Consider the following 20,108-nt stretch of genomic DNA (forward strand, 5'->3'; position numbering starts at 1 on the left):
ATACACACTCCTGAAATGGAAAAAAGAACACACTGACACCGGTGTGTCAGACCCACCATACTTGCTCCGGACACTGCGAGAGGGCTGTACAAGCAATGATCACACGCACGGCACAGCGGACACACCAGGAACCGCGGTGTTGGCCGTCGAATGGCGCTAGCTGCGCAGCATTTGTGCACCGCCGCCGTCAGTGTCAGCCAGTTTGCCGTGGCATACGGAGCTCCATCGCAGTCTTTAACACTGGTAGCATGCCGCGACAGCGTGGGTGTGAACCGTATGTGCAGTTGACGGACTTTGAGCGAGGGCGTATAGTGGGCATGCGGGAGTCCGGCTGGACGTACCGCCGAATTGCTCAACACGTGGGGCGTGAGGTCTCCACAGTACATCGATGTTGTCGCCAGTGGTCGGCGGAAGGTGCACGTGCCCGTCGACCTGGGACCTGACAGCAGCGACGCACGGATGCACGCCAAGACCGTAGGATCCTACGCAGTGCCGTAGGGGACCGCACCGCCACTTCCCAGCAAATTAGGGACACTGTTGCTCCTGGGGTATCGGCGAGGACCATTCGCAACCGTCTCCATGAAGCTGGGCTACGGTCCCGCACACCGTTAGGCCGTCTTCCGCTCACGCCCCAACATCGTGCGGCCCGCCTCCAGTGGCGTCGCGACAGGCGTGAATGGAGGGACGAATGGAGACGTGTCGTCTTCAGCGATGAGAGTCGCTCCTGCCTTGGTGCCAATGATGGTCGTATGCGTTTTTGGCGTCGTGCAGGTGAGCGCCACAATCAGGACTGCATACGACCGAGGCACACAGGGCCAACACCCGGCATCATTGTGTGGGGAGCGATCTCCTACACTGGTCGTACACCTCTGGTGATCGTCGAGGGGACACTGAATAGTGCACGGTACATCCAAACCGTCATCGAACCCATCGTTCTACCATTCCTAGACCGGCGAGGGAACTTGCTGTTCCAACAGGGCAATGCACGTCCGCATGTATCCCGTGCCACCCAACGTGCTCTAGAAGGTGTAAGTCAACTACCCTGGCCAGCAAGATCTCCGGATCTGTCCCCCATTGATCATGTTTGGGACTGGATGAAGCGTCGTCTCACGCGGTCTGCACGTCCAGCACGAACGCTGGTCCAACTGAGGCGCCAGGTGGAAATGGCATGGCAAGCCGTTCCACAGGATTACATCCTGTGGCATGGCAAGCCGTTCCACAGGATTACATCCAGCATCTCTACGATCGTCTCCATGGGAGAATAGCAGCCTGCATTGCTGCGAAAGGTAGATATACAGTGCACTAGTGCCGACATTGTGCATGCTCTTTTGCCTGTGTCTATGTGCCTGTGGTTCTGTCAGTGTGATCATGTGATGTATCTGACCCCAGGAATGTGTCAATAAAGTTTCCCCTTGCTGGGACAATGAATTCACGGTGTTCTTATTTCAATTTCCAGGAGTGTAACATAATACTGTTGTTGCGTATGTAATTTAGCTAACATTTTGAAGTTTTCCTTCGATTTAGGTGATGGTCTCTATCTTACACTAATCTCGAGAAAACTGATCTGAAGTAGCATTTGCAAACGCGCGCGGCAGCGATAAAGCAAAAACTAGACATCCACAACATTCCGCATTTCGACATCTCAAATCATAGAAATATATTTTGGCAAATGGTGGCATGCAAAGAGGAGAGTATTTTACCATATGGTTATTATGCGAAACTTTATTATCTACCGTGTTATTCCGCTAACTAGAGAATTTTTCAATAGGAAAGTGTAATTTTTAAGAGCCATCAAAAGCTGGTGAACAGAGATAGAGAGCCGGCAAACCGGCCCGCGTTAGCTGGCCGGACATCCCCTGTATCCGGCCCGCCAAATATTTGAGGTGGCACCTATACTGCCAGAGGTGGCACCTATACTGCCAACAATTGAGTTTCGAGGCCTATCGTGACCAATACACCGCGACATTGGCTCTGCTACTCGCTACAAGACTGCATAACTGAACTTTTTGTCGCGCCGCTTGAAATAACAATGCGTTGACGTACTCTACCTCTGTTACGTCTTGCAGTAATATTACTGCTAACAATGATTTTGAGATTTCGTTAACTTTGCAGGACGCTTTCGTGAAGAATGTGCAGTGACATACTTTTCTGTCGGTGAAATTCGCCAGAGTAAAATACGCCAGAATTTCGGTCAGGTACGTCCACCAATCAAAATTATGTAACTAAATAAAAATCTTAGTTCATTTCAGTGCTAGCTATTCCCACAACCTTAGATTTTTGCGATTCCATCTTTCCTTTAGCCTTACATTACGGTGGTCATGGAGTGCTAGGGTGCTTTAATCCCACTAGGTAGATCTTGGCCCTTATGGCTTCGTGGAGGAGTCAATGTGGCCCACAGACTAAAAAGTTTGGAGACCCCTGTTATAAACTATTGATCTTACTTTCCCTCAGTTCCTCACTTAACAAATTTCATAAACCATTGTTTCAGAATACTGTCGCAATTGCGTCTGCACAAAATATTAGCGAGGTGACATTGCGTAAACTCCACAGTTTTTGGCAAGAAATTTTAACATGGCAACAAGATAAATTTAGGTTTTACTCAAAATTCGCTCTCATGACGCATCTTTGAAGTTACAAATGGTTAACAAGCCAGGCAAAAATGAATTACTGATTAAGTCGAATTTTTAGCGTTCTTATTAGATATTAGCAAAGCAGATGTGACAGTGGACGTTTTTGAATAGTCCCCAATGCAAGTGTGGGCTGGCGAGGTCCACTTAATGTTTACAAAGATTGAGTGTAGGCTTCAGTTCAGAATGGCACTTCCCCTACAGCGCTTGGTATTCCCCCTACAGCGCCTGCCCACAACCCCCACCACTACCGCTCTCCCCACGCGTGCCTTGCCGGTTGCGTATCTACCAGCCACGTTATTCTGTGTGCCCTCTAATACAGTGACTTTGGCAAATACTGCAGTGTTTGGTTGTCAGGTCATTCACAGAAAATTATGCCTTTTTGTTGTCATGTCATGGAGGCCGTTTCGACATTGTTTTGCATACTTGGGGGGATGTGAATCTTTAGAGAACATTGCCGAAATAGAGTACTCTATTCCTCTGTCGCTTCCACAGACCTTAATATGCTACAGAAAGGGGTAGTTCCAGTACATAGCATTGCATGCACACAACTGCAGTGTACCTGCCCAGCAACAGTCCTCAATTCCAACAAGAAGAGCCCCTTTACTTGTGAACATCTTAATCTCAGTAGTAAATTTGCGTTTGACTCATCAAGGCTTGCCGAGACTTCATTCAGTTTTATAAGGTAGGGCAACTGTAGTCGAGTATTAAGAACAAAGTCGCGCAGGTGTATTGAGCTACACATCTGTTGGTCCAAATACAGAAAATATATAACTTTCTTGCCTGGATGAGAATAAAAAAAAATTTGAAATACCAAGATGGAAAAGGTGTTTAGACCTTCTTAAGCTGTACACTTCTGAAACTATATGGGATCGATACTATGTGACATTCAACTACGGAGTTATGAGTTCTGCAGCTCAGTTAGCATGTCTACAGAATAATGTGGAGATGGCGATTTTGGTGGAGTAAAAAAAAAGCTGTTCGTTCAAATGGCTCTGAGCACTATGGGACTTAACATCTATGGTCATCGGTCCCCTATAACTTAGAACTACTTAAACCTAACTAACCTAGGGACATCACACAACACCCAGCCATCACGAGGCAGAGAAAATCCCTGACCCCGCCGGGAATCGAACCCGGGAACCCGGGCGTGGGAAGCGAGTACGCTACCGCACGAGAACGAGATGCGGGCCTGGTGGAGTCCTTGGCTGTTACAGAGTTGCTTATATCGACAGATTTGACTGTCGTTTTCGAAGGTTTCCAATGAGCCAATGATTAATATAAAATGATATAATTTGGATACACCTTTAAAGTGTAGCAGTATTCCATCTTTAAATGAGTACTAACTGTGTTAGTATGAAACATTTAAAATACAATATGCTTTGTGCGTTGCTATCAAATTTATATATTGGGGCTCGACACGTTCTCAGACTCAGCTAATCGGTTATGTAAAAAATACGAGTATATGAAAGCTGGCAATTTTTAACACTTGCCTCCTCTTTGAAAAATTTTTGAGGACGCCCATGGTCTCATGGTGTATCCTTGTACCTTAACTTATCTTTTATTGCGTTGCGAAAGTATGCCCATCCAACTACGTATGACTTTTGGACTCACAATGTTGCTATCGGTACTGCTGTTACTGAAACAGGCACGGACATTGTTAAAATGCTTGCAATGCAGTCGTTGATACAATAAAACTTTTGTTAAAAGACGACGATTCTCACGTACGTTTCCGCCATTACCAGTGACAGATTTTCTGAGATTTGTACACATATTATCTGTCTTAATCAGTAATACAACTGTAACCATTTAAGTTTTTTACATTATTATACGATGATTGTGGTACTCAGATGCGGCAGTAATAGCTGTTGTTTCAAAGTTTGTCGTTTGGTTATGTTAAAAATGGCCGAGCTGCGATGTGAAAAAACTGAAAATTACGCTAAGGTTTTCGTAGGATGATTTCGTGAACGTCTAACCCCGCAAGCAACGCCTCATACCGCGTGTTTCAACTACTGTTAATCAAGAATGTCTACAATGGCAGTGTCAGAATTCAGAAATGAAGGTCGATCACAATCCGCTGTTGTGCCAAAAAAGTATCGTTTATGGGATGAACACGATAGAAGAGGGCCGGCGTGTGACTTCACATCGGACAGAGGCATCCTGCATACTCCCGGATGTAGCACACTCAATTATGCATGAACGTTTGTGAAAAAGGGCGGATACACGCTCACGTCAATTAGTGCAAGGAAACGGTCTGGAAATTCGATCGAGGCCACGCAATCCGTCCACGACATCGTGACAGGGACATAACGTACTGTGCATGAAACCAGAAACTAGGCCGCAGGTCAACTGCTCGCCTGTTCTGAGAAGAACCTAAACCACCAAAGCTGATTCATGCATGAAGCAGTCCGAAGAAAATGATCACCTATGTCGTTTGTTACAGTGGACACGTTGCAACCAATGCTTTAGGTAGTCGGTTAATCCCGAATGCCATACAATAATTTGTATGCAGCAAGTCATCGATGAAATCACGATAAACAATTGAAAACCCCGCATCGTTCTTCATCTTGATAATACCAGGTGTCGCACATCAAACAACTGATTATTTGATGGAGAAAAACATCGAATTAATGTTTCACCGCCCGCATTCACCCGATTTATCTCCGAACTCTATTTTTTTACCCTTATGTCAAAGAAGAAACTTCCAGAACTGGTTCGAATGCATGCAGAAGTATATACATTTTGAAGGGGGATATTTCAAGAAACAGTAAAACGATTTGTACCAAAAACTTTTGTTCGTCAATTGTTTTTTTAAACGCCAGTGGCGGCTCTAGTTTTTGTCAAAACACATCTCTTCTACTGAACACGTGCTCACAGCTCTTACGATATGCATTTTAGGGCCCGTCTTTACTAGACGTTTTTGCTTCGAGTGATTGTTCCTGTCATATCCCTCAGTACTCATCATTTCTCCTGGGACATAAAATCCTGAATAATCAAATAACATATGAATTTACTAAACTTCTATGTGGTGCACACAATTTTTTTATCAACTTCATTTAGCAACATACACTAATTTTAAACTATTTAAAAACTATTTTTAGTAGTATGGAATTTTTCCATCCCCTGCAAAACGGAAAGTATCAGTCCTGCAGAAAAAACGGTCTTGTTTGTAGAAAATTCAATGTAGTTTAATTTTGTACTAAGCAACATTTTAATTAGACGTCGCAGTTTTCGAGGTATTAAATGAAAACATACAGAAAGTGTTCTTTATACGTTCCTCCCTCTTCTCTACTCACACGCTAACACGCCATTGGTCAGGAGTTTGGTACGTTGTTGATGGCACTCCCTCAAACCACTCTACGAAAATTTGCGACCTCACCAGTCTTTTCCCCTAATTTTTCTTCGTTGACTGGACTATTAACATCAGGAGATAACGAGCGTTACCCAGTGTGTGCGTGCAACCCTCTACTATGGACGCGATGTTGCTTCTACCTACCGTATATGATAAACTCACCACAAAAATTCAGCATCCTGTTAGCAAACTCCACAGTTATAATAAAATAATAAAGTTATTTTAAAGGTCGGGTAACCGCAGCCAAAATTCCACAAGCTGAATAAAATCTTTCGCACTAGTCGTTAAAATACGAGGGTTGGAACTTTAATAGTGGCAACTATTTATTTTCAGCTAGTACAAAATAGATACGTGTTTCAAAGTTTTACTGACCTTCAAAGTAGTCACCAGCATTGCGTATAACCCGTTGCCAGCGATGTGGAGGTCCTAGGACACTCTTAGCAGTGCAAGCTGAGTTGACTGTTTGAGCGGTGTGTCTGTTGCCCGACGAATTTGTAGCAGTTCTAAAATGAATGCCGTAAAGCGTTATCTTCAGCTTAGAAATCGGGTTGAACTCACGAGGGCTTATGTCAGGGGAGCGCAGTAGGTGGTATAGCACTTAGCCGCCCGATCAGTCAAACAAATCAGTAACAGCTTGCACTGTACGTGCTTGAGCAGAACCTGACAATGATTTTGCAGGACAATGCTCAAGCACGTACAGTGCAAGCTGTTACTGATTGACTGATGGGGCAGCTAAGTGCTATACCTCCTACTGCACTCCCCTGACTTAAGCCCTCGTAAGTTCAGTTCGATTTCTAAACTGGAGGAAACACTTCACGACATTCGTTTCAAAACTGCTACAAATTTGTCGGACAATAGACTGCGCCGCTCGAACTGTCAACACAAATGGCATTGCTAAGAGTATCCTACGACTTCCACATCGCTGGCAACGGGTTATATACAATGCTGGTGACTACTTTGAAGGTCAGTAAAACTTTGACACACGTATCTATTTTGTACGAGCTGTAAATAAGTAGTTGCCACTATTAAAGTTCCAACCCTCGTACCTTATCTTATGAACTCACTATCGGTTTCGCATCAATAGAGATGTTGAAAAGAATCTGTGAATCTCTTTTGGCGAGAAAGTGGCAGTTACATTTTAATAAAATTATTTTAGCAGCCACTGCGGAAGGTTTTATTCACAAAATAGCAACGTACATGTGTCTATCACTAATAGAACTCACCTAACAAAAATAAACTTCTCAACCGCTGAGTAATATATCCGTTTGATTAAACAGCCTGTGATATTCTTGGCTGTGGCCGCCAATATTTTATTTTGCTGGAAGTTCGCCTTGATGCAGTTTAATGCCCGTGAAGTACCATATGGTACAAAAGTGGAGTGAGATACGAGCGACAGATGGTAAGGTATGTACCAGTCCCGTAGGAGAGTCCGCCATTTGTTCTGAACTTGCTTTTGATTGGTCGACAAATTCGGGTGCTAGGCGCCACAACGCCTAAATTCTCTTATTAATTATTTATATACTTTTCATTGTATTTAACCCAGTTTTCAGTATGACTGTCTCTCATGGTTACGCTACGGGTCTATTATTTTTGTTTATTAAATTTCACTAATTTTGAGAAACATAAGAGTGACGATATTACAACCGAAGTTCTTTGGACATCTTCGGGTTGCTTTGGCGTGCCTGGAAGACGAAGTACTTCGGCTGTACTAGTCACTATTTCGGACGTTCTGGAGTGGCGGACATGTCGTATTCTACATCGGAAGTTGGATGGAAAACTTACCTTAAAATTAAGGAAGTTATGTCGAGTGTTGTAAAAAGACACTGTAAAATGTGTGAATATTTAAGTAATAACAGGATACATTAATGAGAAGCGTCGCCTATCATCAGTCAGGACTACAGTTCTTGCCCTCTGCAGATACAATGACTAACCCGGGCAAGTGGCATCCCATAAAAAAGCACAATCACAGGTTCAAGTTAACAGCGTAGCAGCCTCTGCCGAAGAAGATCTCACGACTGACGAGCTGTCTTCTGCGCTGAGGACACAACTTTAGAAGACGACAGGCTGGTGGAAAAAACGGTCAGAGACTCTTATTCAATCTCTCCAGCTTCCAGATCTGACTTCCAAAGGACGCATAATTTATAAGCCCACACGCAAAAAAGTACAGATATAACAACACCGTAAGAATGATTGCTAGCGTTACCAGGTCAACCCCTACGCAATGGCTACCAGCACTACGTCATATTCGCCTCCTCAACGACGACGCATAAATCTTCTCACAAACAAGGACAAAAAAAATCATGGATGATACAAATCTACCAATCCATCAATATATCGACGATGCCAACAATATATGACAACACTCTATGCGATCTGCAACATACGAAGCAAGGGGCGCTTAGGAAGTTCAACTTAGCCAACACTTGGAACTCAGGAACGGACGGAGGAACAAAATCATAATATGCCGAGTATCACCCAAAAGCAACCGGAATTTTTCCCACCATACAAAACACGGGCAATGCAGACAGTTAGAACTCTGCGTGGTGGGCATAATTTTTATACAAATCGGGTAAACTACCATCTCCATTCCGTAACTGCAGAGAACCAGAGACCATCAGGTACTTCACAAGAAGAATGCACCGCAAGATCATACAATAGTAGACTAGGCAACTTCATGCTGGTGGCCCCAATCTCGGAAGATTACTTATATACTCTAGGAGCTAGGTGTTCATTTGCGTACGGACAGAGTGGGGATGCACAGTACTTTGGAGTATACGTGTCTGTCAAATCTCCAGGGCATCTGGTAGGCGTCTGGATGTGGCGGGAGTCCTGGGAACAATGATAGTGACTTGCACTGCACTCCTCGGACCGAACGGCCTTAGAATGGCATTCTGAGGTATGACACACACGTACCGAATCCAGCACGATACAGCTACGCACTCGCCAGTTGTACACCAGGTGGCTTGCAGGCTGTCTGGTGGCTGCTTACCGTTCCAGCTTCACTTCCGCAATCTGCAACAGAAGGGGTTTTACTGCGACAAATATTCGCGTGGCCATATCTACGTATGGCATGTTGGCATGCACAACACAGTAGCAAAAAAAGGCAGAGTACACACATTTCATATGAGGCTGGGTGTTTCGACTTCAAGAAAAAAGAATGGCATGCACAACAGGGTAGCAAAAAAAGACAGTGTGCACACGTTTTTTATGAGGCTCGGTGTTTAGACTTCAGGAAAATAGAATCAACAGAAAATACAGTTTATTCGTTTGAGTGTAAGATATATTAAAATCTATTCAACCAGCACCAACAGCTGATCTTCCGAAATTAACTATTTGATTACAATCCAAAAACTTGTTGATACAAAATGAAGGATGAGAAATTTTACACAGCAGTGAAATATATATCAACTGACCAGTTACGAGGATCATCCATTAGTTATACAGATAAACATATGGAGCGAAGGCAACGGCTCTTGTGTTAGTTGCCAATATTACGAAGCGTGTCTGTCATTCGTTCGATTGATATTTACGTAAATGTAACGTGTGTCTGGAATAACGGAAATAGGAAACGTGTGCTGCTTCTTCAAGACAACACTTTACATCAAATGGGTCAACTGATGCTGGAAAATACCGGCAAAGTGGGTTGCGAGCTCCTACATCATCCTCCTTGCAGGCCTCACCTTGCCTCTTCCGATTTATATCTGTTTGGTACGTTGAAAGAGGCTTTGCGTGGCATCAAGTTCAGTAACAACGAAGAGATAAAGAAAGAGTAGAAAACTGGCCTCGAGATGAAGCTAAAGAATTCTTCCCCCTGAGGCGATAAGGAAATTGGTAAGAGGATGGGGCAACTGCATAAATGTTGGTGCGGTTAACGAGGCATGTCCAGATATTAATACCCAGTTGTTTTACTACGAAAAAGACGATGTTGTTGTTGTTGTTGTGGTCTTCGGTCCTGAGACTGGTTTGATTCAGCTCTCCATGCAACTCTATCCTGTGCAAGCTTCTTCATCTCCCAGTAACTACTGCAGCCTACATCCTTCTGAATCTGCTTAGTGTATTCATCTCTTGGTCTCCCTCTATGATTTTTACCCTCCACGCTGCCCTCCAATACTAAATTGGTGATCCCTCGATGCCTCAGAACATGTCCTACCAACCGATCCCTTCTTCTGGTCAAATTGTGCCACAAACTTCTCCCCAGTTCTATTCAATACCTCCTCATTAGTTATGTGATCTACCCATCTAATCTTCAGCATTCTTCTGTAGCACCACATTTCGAAAGCTTCTAATCTCTTCTTGTCTAAACTATTTATCGTCCACGTTTCACTTCCATACATGGCTACACTCCATAAAAATACTTTCAGAAACGACTTCCTGACACTTAAATCTATACTCGGTGTTAACAAATTTCTCTTCTTCACAAACGCTTTCCTTGCCATTGCCAGTCTACATTGTATATCCTCTCTACTTCGACCATCATCAGTTATTTTGCTCCCCAAATAGCAAAACACCTTTACTACTTTAATTGTCTCATTTCCTAATCTAATTCCCTCAGTATCACCCGACTTAATTCGACTACATTCCATTATCCTTGTTTTGCTATTGTTGATGTTCATCTTATATACTCCTCTCAAGACACTGTCCATTCCATTCAACTGCTCTTCCAAGTCCTTTGCTATCTCTGACAGAATTACGATGTCATCGGCGAACCTCAAAGTTTTTATTTCTTTTACATGGATTTCAATACCTACTCAGAACTTTTCTTTCGTTTCCTTTACTGCTTACTCAATACACAGATTGAATAACATCGGGGAGAGGCTACAACCCTGTCTCACTCCCTTCCCAACCACTGCTTCCCTTTCATGCCCCTCGACTCTTATAACTGCTATCTGGTTTCTGTACAAATTGTAAATAGCCTTTCGCTCCCTGTATTTTATCCCTGCCACCTTCAGAATCTTAAACAGAGTATTCCAGTCAACATTGTCAAAAGCTTTCTCTATGTCTACAAATGCTAGAAATGTAGGTTTGCATTTCCTTAATCTTCCTTCTAAGATAAGTCGTAACGTCAGTATTGCCTCACGTGTTCCAGTGTTTGTACGGAATCCAAATTGATCTTCCCCGAGGTCGGCTTCTACTAGTTTTTCCATTCGTCTGTAAAGAATTCGTGTTAGTATTTTGCAGCTATGGCTTATTAAACTGATTGTTCGGTAATTTTCACATCTGTCAACAACTGCTTTCTTTGGGATTGGAATTATTATATTCTTCTTGAAGTCTGAGGGTATTTCGCCTGTCTCATACATCTTGCTCAATGGAATGTTGTCTACCCCGGGGGCCTTGTTTCAACTCAGGTCTTTCAGTGGTCTGTCAAACTCTTCACGCAGTATCGTATCTCCCATTTCATCTTCATCTATATCCTCTTCCATTTCCATAATATTGTCCTCAAGTACATCGCCCTTTTATAGACCCTTATGACTATTAAATTTTCATTTCCCTTCACAATCTGAATAATTTCTTTTATTTCATCATAAATTTCTTCAATTTCTTCGTCATCTGCAGAGCTAGTTGGCATATAAACTTGTACTACTATAGTAGGTGTGGGCTTCGTATCTATCTTGGCCACAATAATGCGTTCACTATGCTGTAGTAGCTTACCCGCATTCCTATTTTCCTATTCATTATTAAACCTACTCCTGCATTACCCCTATTTGATTTTGTATTTATAACCCTGTAGTCACCTGACCAGAAGTCTTGTTCCTCCTGCCAGCGAACTTGACTAATTCCTACTATCTATATCTAACGTTAACCTATCCATTTCCCTTTTTAAATTTTCTAACCTACCTGCCCGATTAAGGGATCTGACATTCCACGCTCCGATCCGTAGATCGCCAGTTTTCTTTCTCTTGATAACGACATCCTCTTGAGTAGTCCCCGCCAGGAGATCCGAATGGGGGACTATTTTACCTGACGATATATCTACGAAAAATTTATAAAATCACGTAGGCGCCTTCGTTCCAAATGCGGTCCGTAACCCGAGGGATGAGCTTCCAGATACGTTCGTCAGAAAAGCCTCCCGTCCCTTGTTTGACGCCCCTCTGGACCTCATGGTCCGTAGGAAATCTGTTTTCATCAACGAAGAGCTTCACAGAGGTGAAAAGATGAAAATCTGAAGGCGCCAGATCAAGGCTGTGAGTGGCTAATGATGTCCCAACAAAATGAATCGAAGAGTTGCCTGTAGATATGTTTATTGTCATGCGACAAGCACGTCCCCTTCGTTAACAATGTCCCCTATTTTTTGTTCTGTATCTCTCTTCGTAGTTCTTTTAAGCTTTCACAGTACCGTGCAGTTTTAATTGTTAACCCCTTATGCAAAAATTCAGTGTGGATAATCCCTTTACAGTCGCAAAAGGCAGAGCCACCATTTTTCGGGCCGAAACAAAGGTTTTAAATCTTTTAGCTGATGATGACAAGGAATATATTGCGCCATCTAGGTTTAGTCGTCAGTTGCAACAGAGCCAAATAACTGTTCATCTTCCATTTCGAAGCACTGAAAACGTCCCATGAAGATGCAATTCTGCTGCGTTGAGCTGTGGGCTGTTTTGGTATCCACCTCGCAAATAGTTTTCGAAATCTGTTTCTGTAATGATTTCACACAGAGAAGATCTGGAAATTTCTGGAAACACTGCGTTCATGTCGTTCGAAGTCACTCGGCGGTGACCGCGAATCGTTTATTAGATCCTGCTCACCATCCCACCAGTCACGACTGAGGGACGCCCACATCCTTATTCATGATGAACATTTGTTCTGCCACCTTTAAACTCACGACCCCAGTTGTACACAATTATCACCCCACTTTCTTAAAAATCTAGAGAAGAAACCAGATTAAGCTCCTCACTACGCAGATGGTCGAATCTAAAATGCTATTTATACATTCATTCATCAAATACTACAAGCGTTAAATAATAAAATATCGCAGTTGAATTTTTCTAAGAGTGTAACACGATGAGTTGTGTTGGAAAGATCACAAAAAATCCAATTTCTATGGAACTGATGCCTTTAGACAGAGTGGCCGCGCGGTCTAGGGTACCGCGTCACGGATTGCGCGCCTCCTCTTGCCGGAGGTTCGAGTCCTCCCTTGAGCATAAGTTAGGGACCGATGAACTCAGCAGTTTGGTCCCTTAGCAATTCACACACACTTAACTCAGAATTACTTTGATTCATATCCAAACAGAATGCAAAGACTTGTGCAGAGTAATTCAAAGAACGTTGGAAGGGTAATGAATTTTAGGAACTGGGAATACATCGCAAAAGGAGTCCCACAAGACTCAATTTCAGGTCCATTCCCATTCGTTTCATATGTGAATGGCTTCCCACTTGACATTCAACACGCAGAACAGGTACTTTTGCAGATGATACTAGAGTAATCAATTCCATTACAGAGAAAGCACAGAAGAAGTTGTTAGTTACATTTTTGAAAGAATTATGAAGTGGTTCGCTGAAAATAAAGTTTCCCTAAATTCTGGAAAAACGTGCTTTGGGGATAAGTCAAATATTATCCGCAAAGAAGGTATAAAATTTTATCGTAATCAAATAGGAAACTTACGAGAACATCATTTTTCGTCAGTCTCCTTGCGTTTCAACGCATTTGGTCCAACGTTGTACAAGCTTCCTGATGCCCTCACAAAAGAAGGTTATCGGTTGAGCTGCAAGCCAGGAATGCACCGCTTCTTTCACTCCTTCGTCTGAGGCAAACCGAGGACTCCTTGATGCCTGTCTAACTGGGCCAAACATGTGATAGAAGGGGGAAGATCGGGACTATATGGAAGATGATCCAGTAATTCGAAATTGAGTTTCTGGAGCGTTTCAGCAGTGTGGGCAGCAGTATGCGGTCAGACATTGTCGTGCAACTCTAACACAACACCTTTTGACAGCAATCCTCGGTGTTTTGCTTCGAACTGCAGGCTTTAGCCTGGCAGTAAGCATCTCACTGTAACGTACACTGTTTGTTGTTGTGGCCCTTTCCCCACATTGTTCCAGAACTGGACCTTGTGCGTCCCAAAAAACCGTAAGCATCACTTTTCCTGCGGACGGTTGGGTCTTGAACTTTTTCTTGCACGGCGAATTTGGATGTTTCCATTCCATACTGTGCCGTTTACTCTCCGACTCGTAATGATGGATCCATGTTTCGTCACCAGTAACGACCCTGTCTAAGAAGTTGTCCTCTTCGTTACCATTGCAATCCAAAGGCTTTTTGCACACGTCCAAGAGCGTTTGTTTATGCAACTGTGTGAGCTGTGTAAGAGAATCATTTCACGTGAACGCTCAATTGTTTCTTCATTTGTGGCGGTAAACGGTCGTCCGGCTCCTTCATCGTTGTTGTTGTTGTTGTCTTCAGTCCTGAGACTGGTTTGATGCCGCTCTCCATGCTACTCTATTCTGTACAAGCTTCTTCATCTTCCAGTACGTACTGCAGCCTACATCCTTCTGAATCTTCTTAGTGTATTCATCTCTTTGTCTACGATTTTTACCCTCCACTCTGCCCTCCAATATTAAATTGGTGATCCCTTGATGTCTCAGAACATGTCCTACCAACCGATCCCTTCTTCTAGTCAAGTTGTGCCACAAACTCCTCTTCTCCCCAATCCTATTCAGTACCTCCTCATTTAGGTATGTGATCTACCCATCTAATCTTCGTGCGTAACACTTTTGCGACTATTTCGGAATTTTTCAATCCCTTCTAGACACTCCGTTGTGGCAAAACACTGTTCCCGTACTATACCGAAAGTCTTCGATGAATTACGACCCTGAAACGCCTTCCGAAAGGATCACTGAACGTTGCTCTTCTTTTGTGCAAATAGACGGCGGAGCAGCCACGATTAACAGTACGACAGCGATAACGAAACTAGCCTAGCAGCTTGAAAATTGCAAAGATATAACAACAAATAAACAAAGCATGCGTCATCAACGTAAAACGACAGTAGTACCAAAATAATTTTGGGGTAGCTCTTCCCATTCCAAAAGGATATTTTTGGCTCAGAAACGTGTGGTTCGGGCAATAAGTGGTGTAAGATCACGAACCTCTTGTCGACCCCTGTTCACGAGTCTGGGTATTTTGACATTGGCCTCTCAATATATTTCTGTCGTTTCTTGTTAACAATATTAGCTTATTCCTAAGAATAAGCAGCTTTCACTCGATTAATACTGGTTAGAAATCAGACCTGCATTTGTATCAGACTTCCTTAACTCTTGTGCAAAAAGGTGTGCAATATACAGCTACATATATTTTCAATAAGCTACCACTCGAATTCAAAAATCTTAGCAGTAATCCACGCGCTTTCAAATCGAAACTGAAGAGTTTCCTCATGGGTAACTTCTTCTGTTCTGTCAAGGAGTTCCTTGAAAAATTAAGCTGATTCTTATTGCACTGTTGATTGCGTTTACTTAAACTTATGGAGTGACTTTTTTCGGGTTCATAAACATTTATTTACATCTGTTATTACTTTTATGTTGTAATTTCATGTACTGACAAGTTCCATCGCCTCGGAGATTTGCTCCTCAGTTTGGTCATAAATAATTCATCACCATTTGAGAAGAACATCGACGCCCATGTGTACAAAAATAAGAGAGAAATGACCTTTATTACACATTCTCAGAGCTGCCAGTGGCTCGGGAAGGTGTTCAATACGAAGCAACAAAAATTTTTGATCATCTGCCCAATAAACATAAAATAGTAGCAAAGCAGTTTTAAATCTAACATAAAACCATTTCTCTCTTAAAACTATTTCTCTTCTGTGGATGAATTTCTATTTAAAAACTGGTAGCCTGAAAAAATGTTTGTTTTTAAGTGTAGTTACATGAGTAGGACTAAAAAATGATGTATTCATTAATCTTAACGCTGATCATGTATACATAGCCTGTAAACTGGCTCGTTCCACATCATTTCGATGAAAAAACTGTTCAAATGATTTACGGAACATGTAATTACCTAATTAACTGCAATAGAGACACTCATTCCAATACATTACCACAAGAGTTTTCAGCGAACAGAAAAAAAAAAAACGTGAGTGCGTGTTACTCCGACACCTTATGCTTGAATGCAGTGCTGCCAATTTTGTCTAAAAACAAAAATTCCTTTGAGCGTTGGAGGCACAGTACTCTTACTTTCCAGACATGCTTCGATACGGGCAAGAGTAGACAAAAAATGTATTGATTTAATGAATCTTTTTTTTTTTTGTACAGTTGTGTGTTTAAAAACTGAATCCGTCCACACAATATGAACCAGAAAACAAATTTCAAATTACGCCTGTAGGGTTTGTTTTACGGACTCCAGCGGGACCAATTTTAGAGGGCAGCTCCAGCGTATGAGATCCTCTTCATGTGAGCGTGGCTGTAGAAGGAGTTCTGTCATGGGCCGGTAGAGCTGTAACAGATTGGTGCAGTTAATACGAAAGTGTAACGAGGCATGAGGAGGCAATCGTTGGGATGAAGGCGACGTGCTTCCGGTGATGGGCGAATTTAGACAGCCGGTATTTACGTCGGAACCAACTTCTACCCTGCTGCACCCACCGTTTGTCTCGCGTAAGCATAGTGAGAATCGAATGGTAGCTGCCAGGCCGCGTACAGGAAGTCGTGAGCAGTACCGACCTGAAGTGACGGCATGTGGCAGTGAGAGGGAAGCGACATTCAGACACACACAAACAGCTCAGCCGTCCGCTTTCCCGCATTCCCCGCTATGTGGCCACAGCCGGAGGTGACGGGCAAACGGCGGAGGTGAAATGCAGAGCATGTTGAAATCTCGTAACTAGTACGTCTAATGATTTCAGCGCTTCAGACACTTTGATATAAGCACCCCTGCTACTAAAAACGATTACTCGAATCCAACAAGACATTAGGCACTGACGGAATTCCAGTGAGATTCTACACCGATTTTTACTTCACTATTAATATTATCATCATCATCATCATCATCATCATCATCATCATCATCATGTCCACCCCGGTAGCTGAGTGGTGGAGCCGGCACGGTAGCTCAGCATGTTCGGTTAAGAGTTAGCTGCCTTCTGCAATAAAAAACTGAGTTAGAGGATCAATGCTGGACTTGAACAAGTGTCATAGGACATCCGCTCCGAGCAAATACGACGATCAATTACGAACAAAATGAGATTAAAAAAAAAAAAAAAGTTGTCAGCGGGACAGAATGTCAATCCTAATGGCCCGGGTTCGATTCCCGGCTACGTAAGAGATTTTCTCCGCTCAGGGACTGGGTGTTGTGTTATCATCATCATCATCATTTCATCCCCATCGACCCGCAAGTCGCCGAAGTGGCGTCAAAATGAAAGACTTGCACCCGACGAACGGTCTACTCGACGGGAGGCCCTAGTCACACGACATTTACATTTATTATTATTATTATTTGAGTCCTTGGTCTTTTGACTCGTTCTATGCAACCCGCCACGACTTCCTTTCCGGTGTCAATCTCTACATCTTAAAATAGCACTTCCACCAAACGCCCTCAATTATTTGGAGTGTCTGTCTTCCCCTGCAGATGTTGTCCTCTACAGCTCGCTCTAGTACCATGGAAGTTGTTCCTTGGCGTACTAACACATGCCCTATCATCTTGCCCTTCTTCTCGTCAATGTTTGCCACACGATTCTCTTCTCCCCAATTCTGTGAGGGACCTCTTCATTTCTTATCAGTCCACCTAATTTTCTTCAACCTTCTGTAGCACATAAAACGCTTCAGATTTTCTTCTTTCCGGTTTTCCCATAGCCCGTGATTCGATGCAGTGCTATGTTCCAAAAGTACATACTGAGCATTTGCAGAAATTTCTTCCTCAAATTAAGGCCATGTTTGATACCAGTACACTTCTTTTGGTCAGGAATGCCCTCTGCTTGTACTAGTATCTTGTTTATACTCTTCCTGCTTCGTCCGCCATGTGTCACTCGTATTTTGCTTCCAAGGTAGTATAACAACTTCGTGATCACTGACTTTGATGTTAAATATCTCTCTAATCTCATTGCTGTTACTCCACATTACTTTCGTCTTTCGTCGGTTTAATCTGTCCATAGTATGTACTCAACAGATTCCATTCCATTCCATTCCATTCCATTCTTCCGCGCCTTCACTGGAGACAGCAATGTCATCAGCAAATCTTATCATTGATATCCTTTCACCCTTAATTATAATCCCTCTCTTGAACCCATCATTTATTTTCATAATTGCTTCTTTGATGTATAAATTGAACAGTAGCGACGAAAGATTACACCCCTGTCTGATACCCTTTCTAATCTGAGAACTTCGTTCTTGGTCGCCCATTCTAATTTTTCCCACTAGGTTCATATTGGTTATTAGGTGACTTTTCCAATTGCGGATGCTTATTTTCCTGATAATTTCGAACACCTTACATCATTTTCCAGGGTCGAACAGCTTTTCGAGGTCTGCGAATCCTATGAACATGTCTTGACTTTTCGAGTCTTCCCTCCCTCTGAAGGACAACACCAGAACTGCTTCCCTGGTGCCTTTAGCACTTCTAGAGTCAACCTAACACATCCTCAATCGTCCCTTCCATTTTTATGAACATTAACTTTGCCAGACTCTTGAATGCATTCGCTGTTAAGCGGTTAGTGCGGTAGTTCTCACTTGTATCTACCCTTGCTACCTTCGGAATTGTGTGCACAACATTTTTCGGGAAGTTTGATGGGTACTGTCTTCCTCCGCAGATGTTACCCTCTACAGCTCGCTGTAGTACCATGGAAGTTACGCATTCCAAAGGCATGTTATCAATTCTTTGTGCCTTATTTGATCGCTTATCTTCCAAATCTCTGTGAAATTCTGATTTCAGTACTGCCCCCCCTCCCCCCCCCCCCCCCCCCCCACGTGTCCCATATCGACTCCAAATCATCATCTGTCACCCGGCCTGTACCTACGGACTAACATCGGCCGTGCCACTTCAGTTCGGATCGTCTAGCAGCTTGTGACATCACCTGACTCATCGAGGACACCTGCTGAGGCTATTGGATTCTACATTTTCGCTACTTTAGAAAGCGTCCTTTCACTTTATTATTTGTGTACCATGACTTGAGTGCTGATCTCTTTTGGACTCTGGTGAAGTTTGACTCGGGACGGACAGGTCACGAATTATTTCACTATTTCTGTGGAATCAGATACCTTCAGGACTTTCAGCTGTTATGTCTTTGTTCCAATGAAATTCTGTTTCTTTACAGCTGCATTTTTTATTCTGCCGATTATCTCACTTTTCTTTAGATCCAGACAGTAGTTGATATTAGCCACGAATTATGATACTTATTTGTTCCAATGTAAGTCAATTTCCTTACAGCTGTATTTTTGAATTCTGATGTTTATTCCAGTTTCCTTCAGACGCGGGCAGTAGAGGACATTTGACATTATGAAACTGTGTGGCAAAGGTATTATAGACGCTTCCTTGATGAATCGAATGCCAGAAGTACTGCAAGTGTCGTTCCATGTAGCTCTCTAACTACAATCTGTAGATGGGGCGAAATTGTCTTGAAATCAATTACACATGCCTAAGATAAGTATCAACATAAGAAATGATACACCGGCAAGGAATCTGACTTTGACTGCACAAATACACTATTGCTCATTACAATTGCTACTCCACGAAGATGACGTGCTACAGATGCGACCTTTAACCGACAGGAAGATGCTGTCATATGCAAATGTTAGCTTTTCAGAGCATTCACACAATGCTAGCGCCCGTGGCGACACCTACAACGTGCTGACACGAGGAAAGTTTCCAACCGATTTCTCATACACAAACGGCAGTTGACCGGCGTTGCCTGGTGAAAGGTTGTTGTGATGCCTCGTGTAAGGAGGAGAAATGCGTACCATCACGTTTCCGATTCTGATAAGGGTCAGATTATACCCTATCGCGATTGCGGTTTATCGTATCGTGACATTGCTGCTCGCGTTGGTAGAGATCCAATGACTGTTATCGGAGTATAGAGTCGTTGGGTTCAGGAGGGTAATACGGAACGCCGTGCTGGATCCCAACGACCTCGTATCACTAGCAGTCCAGAGCACAGGCATCCTATCCGCTTGGCTGTAACGGATAGTGCAGCCACGTCTCGATCCCTGATTCAACAGATGGGGATGTT

At 43.1% G+C, this 20,108-nt stretch overlaps 1 protein-coding gene across 2 annotated transcripts in view; it reads right to left on the reverse strand.

Moving 5' to 3' along the window:
* Nucleotides 1-20,108, reverse strand: part of LOC126271939 (uncharacterized) — an 891,928-nt gene that overhangs the window by 822,816 nt on the left and 49,004 nt on the right. For both annotated transcript variants that reach the window (XM_049974360.1, XM_049974359.1), the window contains exon 2: nt 8,969-8,991. The gene's annotated coding sequence lies outside the window, so the exon portion shown is untranslated. The remainder of the gene's footprint in view (nt 1-8,968; nt 8,992-20,108) is intronic.

Source organism: Schistocerca gregaria, chromosome 5 (assembly GCF_023897955.1).
Source record: "Schistocerca gregaria isolate iqSchGreg1 chromosome 5, iqSchGreg1.2, whole genome shotgun sequence".
Classification (NCBI taxonomy): Eukaryota; Metazoa; Arthropoda; class Insecta; order Orthoptera; family Acrididae; genus Schistocerca; species Schistocerca gregaria.